The 15,582-nt window shown below is 29.7% G+C and overlaps 1 protein-coding gene across 1 annotated transcript in view; it reads right to left on the reverse strand.

Moving 5' to 3' along the window:
* Gbs-70E (Glycogen binding subunit 70E) overlaps positions 1–15,582 on the reverse strand; it is a 72,498-nt gene that overhangs the window by 18,932 nt on the left and 37,984 nt on the right. The gene's annotated exons all lie outside the window — the stretch shown is intronic.

Here is a 15,582-nt window from a genome sequence, read left to right on the forward strand (position 1 = left end):
TCATGAAAAAATATTTTGCATACTGTTACTTATGGATCTTTCTCATCTTATGTAAAATGTTAAGCTTTCTGATTTTCTTTTTGGGAGTTTAGGTTTGATTTAGTCCAACAAATCTTGTAATGTATTATCTGTTTTTGCTCCTCCAGACCTTTGGCATTAACGTCACATGCACCACTTTTAAATCATTAAAACAAAATCCGACAATAGGATATAACGGTTCAAAATAGGCTTCTAAAAATATTTGATGGGCATCCGCAACAGATTTTTTCCAAACAACTAAAGTATAGTAATAACACAACAATATTAAATGGATAACTGTAAAGAAATACTAAAATCTGCATTTTTATTGATACCTCGCATATTTACCAATATAGCTGATAACACAGCTGATTAAAAGACATACTAGCACATTTTGTATGTACAATGTATTTTAATAAGGGTGGGTCGATCTTGACAGCTTGTAGCGGCCGTGTTATTTATTATTATCAATGATGCCAAATAATCATGCAAAATACGAGTGTTCATTTAGTTTCAACCCAATTCTGAAACGATGAGAATTTTTGGATGAATGATACTTTTTTCAAAAGTTATCTATATTTTTATTGACCGATATTTTTTAGAAAAACATCAATATAATTTAGGAAAGTATCGATATTTTTTCAAAAGATATAAAAGTACCGATAGTTCATTTTAACTAGACTTTCGAATTTTTTATTTCAGATTTCTCCACATTCCTTGCCCCCATGGCCAGATTTATAATCAACTATCAAGGGCTTAAGCTCACGCCACAGAAATTAGGAGTGCTGTAAATACGATATGGCTAAAAGGGAGTATTTATATTTTTTATTCTCGGATATAGTAATACTTTTCTTCGAAACTAGCATCCTTTTTATGGCATTACAATTAATTTGTGACATTACAAATAATTTAAAAAGCCGGTTTCCTACTGTTGCGATAGCCGCGGGTTCGAATCCTACTGGGGCATGATGGTAGATTTATGTTTGTGGTTGTTTAAAATTTGTGAATGTTCTAGGCAAGAGTGTAAAATCCGAGAAGGAAATTGATCCCAGTCACGCCTGTAACTAGGCAGGGTAAGATCAGATATCGTCTGGGATGATTTCTAAAGTCGGTCGCTCGCCAGTCGGTAGGCTTAATGCTGGGGACCGTGGTTCGGAGCCCACGTTAAACTTTAGGCCCAGTCCAGATAAACCCATAGTTGGTAAAAGGAGACCTTAAAACATATATATAAAAAAATATATTTCACAATTTTTTAATTCAATTTCAACACCGACCCACTTTTATTGAAAATCTAAGAAACACAGGTTCTATGAGTAGCAGCTCGCATTAACGTTCACAACAATATTGTTCAAGAACTATGAAGGCACTTGCGTAAATAATATTACAAGATCACTCGCTCCAAATCCAAGATATTATGATAGCAAAGTGTTGTTCCATGTGTAAGAGGATTTAAAATAACCAAAATAAATTGCAGTTAGATGTAATAATTTATTATAAGATTACATTTTTTCATACTTCATTAATATGGCTCTTAAACATATTTTACTTTTCAACACTTAATACTTGATAATTCATGCTATTAATTGAAATCATTGTTTTTAAATCATCTCTATCACTCTTTATACATTATTGTTAACACTGTTGATAGATTATTAATTTTAACAAGAATAATATTATTAAAAAAGTTTTTCAGAAGCAGTTGCATTAATTGAATTTACCATTTCAAGAATAGATTAATAACTGATGTAAAATTAGTATTATTAATTTAAAAAAATATAACCTCTGTAGCACATAGCTAAAAATAGATCCAAACAACTTAAAATAATGGCTTTTTTAATATAAACAAATCACTATGCAGTCAAGAATCAAAATCATTGTAAACATACTAATATTGCTTGAAAACCAGATATTATTTACCTTTGTTCAGGCCAATATTTAAAAAGTTATGTAAATAAAAAGCGCATTCTATGAAATAAAGAAATCAATCAATATTTACTTATACATTAACATAGCAAGCAAACATTCAAACAGAATTCATTAGGTTATTAATAATTTAAAAAAAACAGTTAATGTAACCGAGGGCATTCAACAGAATGTATATATAGTTTTACAACAGAAAATAAATCTGTTATATAGACATGAAAACATTTCGGTCAATAATATAGTTAAATAAACATTTTATATTTTCTACATTTATATTGCCAACATGTGATGTGACTTCAAATATAGGGTATGTAATACCTAACCTCAAAAAAGTTTTCCCTTGTTGTTGATAATACTATATAAAATAACAGAATCCGGTGTTACGCCTATGGATATTTCTAAAAGGTTTCGCTGGTCATGGAGAAGATGTAAATAGAAGGAATGTGGCTACTACACGAATGTTAGCTGAAAATGTAACATTAAATCATTTGTTGAAATTTCCTCGCTAACCGAACATAAAGGAAAAAACTGTTTAGTATCTCCGCGTGACTAGGAGCGAGGGTTTCGTACTTTTCGATAATCTTTAGTTGGAAATATCACCGGTTCTTGATGAACTAATCTTGTCGATGTGAAGCTATCGACAATGGAAACAATGAGGTATTGTTAGGCAATCCAGTTTCAATGGTTATATGCTATGTTAGGTGTCTAAAATATCTGCAATATATGTGATTATTAAACTTAAGTGTACACTAACATAAATATTGTTGTTAAACAATTAATTATAAGATTTATCTAAAAGATCAAACATATCAATAGACGGAAACGATAACCAAAAACAACATTTTTCTTCTATTATAATACTTTAATTGCGAAATAATCTGTATACAACTTTAATTTTACGACTTTAATTTTTCTTTAGAAATGTTTTAATTTTATATTTAATGAAGAACATTTTAATTTAAAAATATTATAATACACAAACAATTTTCTTCCATCTGTGTAGTGTTCTGTTCTTTTACGAACTCTTTAAAAGGGAGAATTACGTTATACAATTATAGTTACTGATTGTAATGTTTCATCATACAATGAGTATCTTATAATGAGTAATATTATTTATTCATCTCTGAAGAAATATATTTAATACCGTGTTTGTCCTTATTATGCAGATTTTTGTTATATTTATGTTAAATTTCTGAGGAATCGTCAATAGATTTGGAGAGAAACAGGCAATTTTCGAAAAGAACTAGTTGTTTGCAAAAATGTAATAATACTAGCAGATAGGAATCCCAATGGTGCGAAAAGAATGTTTTAGATAAACGACATGAATAAAGGTAAATGTTCAGGAGGATTTATTTAAATTTTGGGAACAATTATGAAAATTATTAATTTGTCATTGAATGTAACTTTACTTCGTTTCAAAATATCTCCCTTCACGAACCATACATTTTTACATGTACATATATTTCATTGTAATTATTGTATTAATGTGTTATGTAGAATCCCACGAAATCATTCACAGCTGAATCATTATAGTCTGTTCAAAGTTATTTTGTACATACGTCATCTAAATTTGTGACATTAAAACGTCGCAATATTGGCGCATCAACTCGTGAGTTTTAGTTCAGTTTGGTTTTGACATACAATTAAATTCTAACCTAAATAAAATAATTGAACTAAAATGTTACCAAATATAATTTAATTTAACATTAGAGTACATCTAAAAACTACAGTTAATTGTACAGCGGCAATAGTTTATATGTTAGAGTTATAATCTTTTATCACTATAGCTTTTAGCTTTAGAATTTTGCAAACGTCTGACAATCGGACGCCTTTGACAGGCCCATTCCGTAAACGAATGTAAAAGAACTTGTAAATTCGATTTAGAATTAGATAATATTTTCCTTCTCATTTTTTTCTGGTTAGAGATACAATGATGTTTAATACGTTCGAAGTGTAACTGAATCAGCCTATGAAAGTCGTCCGCTTGTCAAGTGTCTGCAAAATTCTTCAAAATGTTAGTCACTAATCAGTTACTTCGAACAGGAACGGAATATTGGTATGGACATAGTCACTAAAATATCTCAAAAATGAAACATTTAGTCTTGGATTTATCGAAAAAAAAACCGTCCTCATACGAAGCGGGTGACGAATCAAGATCAGCTTGTTAGCTTTATCATATCATCGATATCAAATGTATGAAATGTATAAAATCAGTGATTTTTCGATATAAACATACTTTAATATAATTATTTCAGAGGAAACTATTAGTCTGGATAGTATCCGTCGATAGCTTAGAGATATGCAACTCTTTGAGGGATGTAAAACATCCCTTCATATACTATAGGGTAATAGAGGACTTAAATGATGTTAAAATAACCCAGGAAGAGTTATCTAATGGAACTTCCATAAACTGTTTTTAAAATAATACAATTTTTAAAAGCATTATTATATATTATATAATCAAGAAAAACTTGTTATTTGTGTATTTAGATGAGACATGGATATTTCAGAAAACGACAGTATTCATGGCAAGATAATAATGAAACAGAAATGGTTAATACCATCTTCGGTTTAGATGGACTCGATCAGACACATTGAAAAAGAAACTGACCAATGATGGAACAAATGTTAGATAGATTGGAAATTAACAACTTAATTATTTACTTGAATGAAACATTCTAAATGTTGTATTATGACTCAATGCTGACAATACCAGAGACAGAGTGATGCCAGTGGAAATCTAAAGGTGTCTATATAAATTAATATATGATAACTGTAGGAAATGTCATTGTAGAGTGTAAAAGATTCATGTGCACATATATGTGTCTAATTGTTCAGAATATAAATGAGCATTTGGTTAAAATGTGTGAAGAGAGAAAGAATACTAACTGTTTTGCAGAGAATTAAATCAAGAAAGACGGATACAAGTAGTAACAGAACAAACTATGAAGAAATACAGTGATATAAAAATGACTTTACAACCAAGCTCTGCACCATAGGAAACAAAAAGTAATCGTAAATGGTAAATATACTCTCTCATGAAAGTGAAATACATTACTTGGATATACAATTGTTAATTATATAGATTAGGCCTTTAGAGAATACCACTACATAAAAAACTCCAACTCATAGGTGGCGTGGAAAAGATTTCAATGTAAATATAATAAAACACAACCCTAAACTACAAATCATTATAACTATTTACTTAATTGTAGTTTTAAGTCCTTCGATAATATAATGCACTAGATGTTCTATAATGTCAACGTATATTATATTTGATATCATTTCTGTTTTAGCGAAATGAATATTAGTTAGATCAGACCCAAAATGAACTGAAACTCAGAGTTAATGCGGCAATATTGAGACGTTTTGACGTCATCAATTTAGATGAGGTGAGTTTTATTTGTTTGTTTTATTGAACGGACTTTATATAAATTAATGAAACATTTCTCCGTGTCGATCTCTTGCTTATCTCTTGATTTAGCGACGTATTTTGCGTTCAGAATGCGAAACATCCAAACAAACGCGCGAGAATAAAAATAGTTTTTTTGGAAAAATAAGAATGTGCGATAAAATGCCATCTAGACCGGCCGGGTAGACCAAACAAATCGACCGATCCCTAACATACGACGGCCGCGTGGCTTCGCTCGCCAACCAGTTCCACAGAATTACGCGACCGCCGTCGCTTATTTCGATCGGATCGCATCGCAGTCATCACGCCGCGTTTGTGTGATTACCCTCCGCGATACCCCCCCACCGCATGACGCGATTGTCTTTGCCAAAAATGCGTTCTGATTTCCCCTTTAATTTCTTTTTAAATTCCTGCCCCTATATTCGAACGTCTGTCGCTAAATATAGACGGGCATTGATTTTATTTATTTGTCGCACACTTCACCACCGTTTCTCTTATTATTAAACGTAAGAGAAGTTAATTTTCACAAATATGTAATTATTTTGATAGATTCTGTCGTTTTTACGTTGGCTTGATAGTTGTGTTGCATTTGATTTAGTAAATAATAACATACTCAGTAAACTTTTTTTATACATATTTTAAAGTCTCCTTTTACCAACTATGGGTTTATCTGGACTGGACCTAAAGCTTAATGTGGGTTCCGAACCACGGTCCTCAGCACTAAGCCTACCGACGGGAGAGTGACCTTAGAAATCATCCCAGAAGACATCCGGTCTTACCCACCCTGGTTACTGGCGTGACTGGGACCAATTTCTTTCTCGGATTTTACACTCTTGCCTGGAAAATTCACAAATTTTAAACTATCACAAACATAAATTTACGACCATGCCCCAGCAGGATTCGAACCCGTGGTTATCGCAAAAGTAGGAGGACCGTCCCATCGCCTTTACCACCGCGCCATCAAGCCGGCTTCACTAACTTTTGTTTTAAAACTGTCATTTCACAATGTTTTTGGGTAGTGTCAATGTTATAGGTTATGAAATATAACTACTTCTTAATCGTTAAGGGTATTCTTTTTAAATTCTTGCCTCTATATTCGAACGTCTGTCGCTAAATATAGACGGGCATTGTTTTTAGTTATTTGTCACACATTTCACTATTCGTTCTTTTATTATTAAAAATAAAGCGAGTTAATTTTCGCAAATATGTAATGATTTTGATAGATTATGTCATTTTCACGTTGGCTTGATGGTTGAGTTCTATTTGATTGGTAAATAATAACATTTTGACTAACTTTTGTTTTAAAACTGTCATTTTACAATGTTTATAGGTAGTGTCAATATTATAGATTATGTAATATAATTATTTATTAATCGTTAAGGGTATTGACTCATATCACCTATTTTTTAAAAGATACATAATAGTCAATTCAAAGTCTCAGCTTTTAAAACGCACTCAGAGTTACACTAATTCTTATAAATTGATACAATCTTAATATAGATAATAGATGACGTCTCATCTGTATCTATTTTATTGGCTAGGAAATGTAATTTACATGAAATATGATATAAATAGAGTGGTAAACTAAATAAATAATAACATTTATACGTCACAACCTGTTGGCGACTTGTTATGATTGTTATTATTTTAATTAAATTTTTACTAACTTTGTAATATCACAATTTTGATAGGTAGTGTCAATGTTATAGGTTATGTAAGATAATTGTTAATCGTAAACGTTATTGACCTTAATTCCATATAATTTTTATTAATAGATAATGGTTAATTCAAAAGTTCCAGTTTTAAAAACATATTCACAATTGTACTAATTCTTATAAATTGTTATAATCTAAATATAGATAATAGATGGCGCCACAACCACATCTGTTTTATTGATTGTGGAATATAATTGGTTACTCTAAATATTATAGTATATTAAATAAATAATAAAATTGACACGTCACATTATTTTTAGTTTTTATTAGATGTAATTTTAACTGAGTTTTCACTAATTTTTTATTAATAAAGCATCATATGTGATATAATAATTTTGATATGTAGTGTTAATGTTATAGGTTACGTAATATAATTATTCATTAATCGTTAACGTTAATTACTCTAATTCTGTATGAATTCATTTTTATCAAATAGAAACAGTAAATTCAATTAATACAAATAATTCTTGTAAATCTTAACAGAGACAATTAGTAGGTGGCGCTCCAAGAAACTCTGTTTATTTTTTTGGGTTATGAAATGACCTATAATATAAATATGATAAAATAAAGTTTTAAAGGATTATTTTAATTTGAATTATTATTGTGAAAAATCTGTACCAATTCTAGTAAATCTTAACAGAGACAATTGATAGGTGGTGCCCCAAGGACATATTTCTCGACGAACAGACCCATTTATTTCATGTCTTCATAAGAAGTGAGGCGCTGCTCAAAGAGATCACGTTTTATATATCGGAACAAGTAGTAATCGGAGGGAGCAAGGTCTGGAGAATAAGGCGGGTGGGGTAGCTCTTCCCATTTTGATGTTTCCAAGTATATTTTAATCGGTTTTGCAGCATCTAGAGCGTTGTGATGCTGAAGAGTAACATTGTTGTGTCTTTGCCCGTAGTCAGGGCGTTTCTCGCGCAGTTCTCGGCTCCAACCCATCAATTGTAGTCGATACCGATCCCCATTGATGGTTTCATCGAGTAATTATTTCAAATCCTCCTCTTCAATTTTTTTCGTGCCCAGAACGCCTTGTCGTCGGTGTCAAAATCACCACTTTTCGACACAAGGTCAAAGGCAGTATTCAAGTGTTGAAATCGATGCAGCATCACACATCATTTGATGATTTAACGTCATATCATATGATATAATATCACAATTTTGATAGGTATTGCCAGGGTTATAGGTTATGTAGATTATTCATTAATCGTTAACGCGATTGACCCTAATTCCATATAAAATCAATTTTATTAAATAACAGTAAATTCAACACAAGCTTCAGCTTTTAAAACCTACTCATAATTGTACTAATTCTCATAAATTGGTTCAATTATAATAGGGATAACAGATGGCGCCTTAACCATATCTGTTTTATTGGTTAGGAAATATAATTAATTACTCCAAATATGATTTAGACAACTTAATTTTGATAATAATTTTAGTACAGGTTAAAGTGTTTTTTACAGTTTTGAAATTTGTTATACATTGATAGTATTTTGTAAGATGGCGCTTAGATTGTCGTTTCTTTATTGTTTAGGTGAAATATTTAATCTATAGTATATCCAAAGTTGCTGTGAAGATACGTCATCAAAATGTTTAATGTATTGCCTGCCGCAATTTGTAAATTCGTTTTAGAAACAGACAATATTTTCCTTCTCATTTTATTCTAGTAAAAAACAGACACAATGCTGTGTGATAAGTTCGAACATGTAACCGAACTAACCTGTCAAAGTTGTCCGGTTGTCAAAATGTGTAAAATTTTTGAAAACAATAGTAATAAGATATTAACCTATAAACTATTGTGGCTGTATAATTAACTGTAGTTTTTTTAGATATACTATAATGTTAAAACAAATTATATTTGAAAATATTTTTGTTTCATAATTTTATTTAGATTAGAAGTTAAGGTCATAAATTGAGATGACTTATGTTCACACCAACTTTTTATAGACTATATAATGTATTTGTGTGATTGGAATTAATATCCAGTAAATGCGAATGCGTTTAACCTCTGATGGTTACAAATTATTATAAAGTAACTCTATTTTAATACATATTACAGATGGTGTCTCGATTATATTAATCGGTTATGTATTGATGAACAACGTAAGTCCTCCCGGATAGCCTCTCAATTATATTTAAAAAAATAAATAACAGTAAATTCAAAGTATCACCTTTTAAAACTCACTCACTTTTGTACTATTTCTTATAAATTGATATAATCTTAATATAGATAATATCTTTAATCCCATTATCTTTAACGTTTTTTGTCCATTGTTGTACCAGATTTTTTATTACCTATTATGACAACAAAATAAAGCAGCTTCAGAATTGTTGGGCAGTTTGTGCAGCTTATAGAGAACTTTCTTTCTCTAGCCAACTTTGTGTAAATTGTTCCAAACCGTTTAGTGGCCAATGCTTAGTTCCATAACAATCGTGACCTATATCAACAGGTATGGGCTTTTTTAATAATTTCATCGGCTTTGTGAGTTATTGCACCATCAGAACTTGGTTCATTTTGCATATTAAAATTATCATAACAAAAACGAGCATATAATTTCGGTGTCGCAAGTATCTTTACTGTATATATTGTCGTAACAAAATTGCAAAATATAGTGTAATTTTTCATTACTTTTCTGAATTTCCAAACGCAACTCTCTAACTATTAGAAACTTTAATGTTTACATAATCAAAGTAATGTTAACTCTATGTTGTGTGTGTAATCTATATTTCCTGAGATATTTGCAACAGCCATAACTAGAAAAAAATGTCACGTTTTATAGATCCAATAATATAAATTAGAACTCTTTATTATAAAGTTCTTAAACTGTTAGAGTAGACATTAGCTGGATTTTGACGATTTAATACTAAATATAATTTTACACTATTTTAATAGGACTCGCCTCAAGAATGATTTATTAGCATTAATGTTTCATAAACTATCTGCATGCTTTTATATCTCAATAGAGTTCTTATTTATAGCTTTATATTCATATTTATTTATAGTTTTAATTTAGTATAAAAGTATTTTGTTAAATCTCTACTGTTTCATATAAAGAGCTGATAAAAGAGGTGTTTAATATACAGACAGGAAGAAGAATAAATAGTAGAGGACGTAGTACTTCTAGGCGTTCTATGGTTATAAAAGGGTAAAAATAACGTTTGACTCTTGTTCGAAAGCAAAAGTGTCGCCAAAAAAATCAAATCGTCTACAATTAGAAGAAATTCTTAACAAGCTGGCATATTAACAGTTAGATTTTATTTATGACCGGTAATAATGAAGAAACAATTAGTACTGTCAAAAGAATTCATATTTTGCAAAAGATGTCAATACAAAAACTGTAAAATTTTTTGGTTATTTTTTGTCTTATAAACAATGTATCCTTTTTAAATTTATTTTTATTACTCATTAATTTCTATGTTTTTAAGCAAATATGGGAATTTTTTTAGTAAAGATCGGTTGGTAGAAATTAATTTTTTTAAAGATATTGTTTAATAGTGTATGATACATGGCGCCACATATATTTTAATTAATGTTGGTATTCCCTTTCAAGGCAAAATTATATTTACCATAAATACTGTGAATTTCTTTTCTGAATGTGAGATGTTTCACACAAAGAACATTCGTTCCTCAGAAGTATTTTCTATTGTTACCAGGAACAAGTTAATGCAAGATTGGTTAGCCTGATAATTAACATTATTGGCGGACTTTATTCTAGTCATAACAGGCCTTGATTTTCTCTACACATGGGTAACGCCTTGTGTTGATATTTGTCTTGGACGTATTATACAGGTAATTATTTGCCTTTGTAAGGAGTTCTGATTTTATATTGAGTCTAGAAAAAAGCGATATTTTAATTGTATTCTGACACACTTCTCTGTATTAGCCAGATTTTATTATAAACATACGTATGTTAATTTCGATTCATACACTTTCATTGTTTTAGGATAAGTATTCTTAATTATTATTTAATTTTGAATTTCGTTTGAAAAGTTTTTATTAGAATATAATTACATTCATGATGTTACGAGTATATTTCAACAAGTTATTAAGAAAGAAAGTAAATGAATGTCATACGGGATATGACTTGATTCAAAAAAGTACTAATAGTACTAAGAAAATATTAACTTTTTTTATGAGTAACCATTTAGATATCTTTTGATGTTTCAGCACCAAAAAATATTAATAAAAACTACTTTACAAGAAAAGTTAACGTACGAATAAGTTATATAGAAGATTACGCTGTAGTGCAAGGGTTATTATGTATTCTTTTTCCGTCTATTCTTGCTATAAATAAAATTAATTATTGCGTGATTACGTGCGAATTTTTAAATATTATTTGAAAATATTGACTAAATGTTCTTTTTTGTGATATTTACGTTTGGTTGACCTTTAAAATATTCCAGACCTGACGATAGGTCAAACAACACGAAAAGCTTGGATATATGCCTAGATTGAATCAAGTAAACTTAACGATAAAATACGAGAACCATCAACGAGTATAAATAAGATAATAACAAGATCCAGATTTCTCTTACATGTTTATTGTATAATCTAACATGTTGTGGATGTGGTAGGATACACGCAAAAATAGAAACCAGCTGACTCCAAGGAATCAAACTATAAATAAAATTCTAGTATTTCATATTTTCGGGATATCTTACTTTTTATTTTGAAGTCATATTTAACAATTCTTTGTCCTTTAGTTTCAGTTTCACATCTCAAACACAAACAATCATTGTTGGCTCACTTATAGTTCTTACATTCCCACAAAGTTTCTGATCAAATAAAAAGTGTTAAAATGGTATGTCATTCCAAAAATGAATTGAAATTATAATAAAGCAATTTCATTATTTCTAAAATAAAGATTAAAATTAATTTTATGTATATATTAAACATTGCTTTTTAGCTAAAATTACCAGTTGCTCCAGGAAATATAAAAAAGTACGCTTATTAGTTTCGAATAATGTGTGGTAAAATTCGTGCGCTAATAAGGTAGCCGATACTAATGACATTGGAATGCTTAAGTTGCTTTCGAAGTAAGTGTAGAGTAGAGCTCATTTCTCACATTGATTTCGTTACAGTATATGTCTGAATCATCATCTGATTGTCAGGTGAATCAACTGAAATGGTCTCGAAAAGTTAGACGTGCATTGCCATAAATGTATTGCTTTTGAAGGATCAATGTTATTTTTTTTAGTGCACCGTATATTTATTGAGTGTTATATTAAATAATTTCGCTTAAAGTCGATGTTATTATATTTAAACCATATTCAACCCAACTAATCTCTCTCAACCTATATAATTCAGTACCAAAGTGTTTGCTTTATCATGAGTTGTTATTAGTTAATTGATCTTTCGACATAATTCCAAAAAGTGTGATTCTTGTTGACCTCCCTGTGATTTTACCCTTTGTACTCTTTAATGTTTTAATGTGAAAATCGTTCTATTGTTTTTATGAAATGAGACTTCAATAACTACAACGACTTTTAGTCTTTAGTTATAGTAATTGTGTGGTGATTGTGATAATCTAATTGCTCTCAGTTCGTAGTTATTTGCAGTGTTTTCAAGATTTGTAAAGGAAGAGGAAGAAAACCGTGGAGTCCTTGAAGATGCTTATTGTATATGTTACTTGGCCTTAAGATGCCCAGTCATGTGCTATGATCTGAATCATTGTTGAAGGTAATCCAAAGATAGCGAGTGTTGTAGATGCTCAATATTTGCGTTTGCTGGTTTATATATTATATGGAAAAGGTATTAACTTACTGTGACCTCAAGAACCATATTTGGTTAATTTAGGTTTGGTTATGCATATAAAAAAATCGTGTTTAAATTGCTTCTAAATTAAGAAAATTAGAGCTTGTCCAAAAGAAAACATCTGGCAACAATATTTTTAAACGCATTACGGTTAAAAATAAACTGGTTTAGACAGCTCCAGATTATTATTTGCGTATTTTCTTGTACAATTTTATGCGACTATATTTAGTTCCCTATAAATTATCCCATTTGTAGTTGGACATAGTCAATTTATTCCTTGTTATTGATGTGGTTAACATACTTACATATATGTAGGTTTGGTGTCGTAAATAAGCAATATGTTTAGTTTTATTTTAAATGCAGTATGTTTGTGTGCTCAAAATCATTAAAAAATAACGATATATTTAAATATAAGAAAAGTTTAGAAATTCTTACAAATTAATTTTTTCACTTTTGAAGAAACTGTGAACCATTAAAATCGAAGGATGAGTGAGTTCTTCATAATATGTTATTACTATATTTACTATATGGGTATACTCCACCAGCAGCAGTTAAGGTTGGGAACACGATTGGGTTTTTTTGCGTATAAACTTTAAAGATCAGGAAATAGTAATAATGATTTAAATGATCTTTAGTAGTTATGATGATAATGATTCATTTGAAAAGAGATTATTGCATTTTAATGCTTCAAAATTTCATTTCATTTTATTCGCATTTCAATACCTTGAACCCTCTCATTGCCTTAAAAGAAAAAAAAGTAATTATCCGAATAAATATATTGGCCCAAGACTACTTAATCAAGATAGTTTGACATTTTTTGGATTTATTAGAGCTCCTGGATTCAGGAATATACATCCTTCGGCTCGTATGTTTGAGAAATAATTAACTAAAGTGCTCATCATCAGTACATTCAATACCAACGGGTGATGTATTATCAGGAGTTGAGAAATTGCATCTTGACTCTATACTTTCAATTCCAGATGTTCCTATATGAACACACGAGACAATGCAATATCTCATGCCGCAGAGAATTGTTTTATTATAATGCCAGTAGGTCTTCGAGCTATCTGCTTTATTTTATCCCGCGATATTGCTACATCAATAATGTATATAACATATATTTTTCAAATACCTTTACAAATGTAAATTTAAGACCTTTCAATTGTACACTACATAATGACATTCCAGATACAAAATTAAAAATAATAAGGTGCAATATTTACTTTTCGATAAAACAGGTAAACCGAATTTTAATAGAAAAATACTCATAGTTTGCTTTCAGTATAAGAAAATAAAAGGGTAAAACTCGTAAATAGATCGTATTAAATTGATGATACTAAATAAATATGAAAAAGGGAAATGACAGAAGAGGTAATTTTGATTTGTTCCATTGTTCACCAAAGTTCTTTGTTTATGTTTCTGTTGTCAATTACACGTGATGTCAGAGCTGTCACGTGCCAAATTTGATCAAAGAACCAATCAAACGTTTTCATAATAAAGTGTTTCTCTTACAGGTGCCTGTAATGAAGATTTAAATTGACCAATCAAATTACATGAATGGCCAATAAAACACCATCTGGATGTTGGTAAAGCAAAATTTTTCTTCAGAGATCCCTGTTGAGTTTTCTCTCTATTACTCTATGTTTTTTATGATCATGTTAACATTACAAGCTTAATATAAATGTTTTGATAGTAGCAACTCAATGAAGCAATTATATGAAGATATGAATGGAGACAGCATAAAGCAATACTAAATCAAAATATAGTGTTTGAAAACTCAACAAGCGTGGGAATTTATAAATCAGATTACACATTTGAGTAAGATGGATTAGTATTAGTAATGTTCTGGAATGTATGAGTGATATAACATTAAAAGGTAAAATTAACGTTATAGAAGAATATGGAAATAGGTTAAACTATACCAAATTGAACATATTAGACAATGTGATAGTGAATGAGCAAGAGTGAGATGTCATTAATAAGTATATATCGAGATACTATAACATGAAAACAAAGATTCCATGTATTCTCGTTAGAAGTTCAAATTTTCATTCAAAAAATATGGTGAGTAATATATATTTAACTTAAATAGTTTAATAATTATAGTAAATATTTAATATCATTGGTCAAAGATTTATTATTTTAAGATTACACATGATTAATTGCTAATTCACGTTTAAACTATTTTGTTATTCTGTTACTTACACCTACAACAATTAAATAAATCGTCGCGTAACACCCTTGATGACATGAGAAATGGTTTGCAATATTAATCAATGCCAATTACGATAGGCCAAATGTGTTATTGTATCCATACATAGAGGTATTATTGATAAATTGCCAATAAATTCTTATTAAGGATGACAATTATACAACCAAATTTTAACAGGCTTATATAGTGGTGTCATTTTTGGTACGCAATATAAACAGATCAGATAAACCGTTTGTATGTATTATTCCTACCAGCACCATATAAAATATGTTAAAAGATTTATCTAGATTTATAATTCATGATGTTCGGGGGTTTAATGGGATTGATAGATCACAATCAAAGTATCATTGTCAAAACCACTAAGTTACGACAAAGAAAAAATTATACCTATTAATGTTATTAATAATTAATATTATTTTATTTTAAGTTACAGCTTGTAGTATTTAATATAGTCAGGCTCTATTATCACAAATAATACAACTAAGTTATATTTAATTTATCAACCAGACATATGGATGACTCTATCTCCAATTTTCCTAAA

The sequence above is a fragment of the Rhynchophorus ferrugineus genome, unplaced genomic scaffold (assembly GCF_030347505.1).
Source record: "Rhynchophorus ferrugineus isolate W39M unplaced genomic scaffold, kcgeb_rfMv2 rfM2, whole genome shotgun sequence".
Classification (NCBI taxonomy): Eukaryota; Metazoa; Arthropoda; class Insecta; order Coleoptera; family Curculionidae; genus Rhynchophorus; species Rhynchophorus ferrugineus.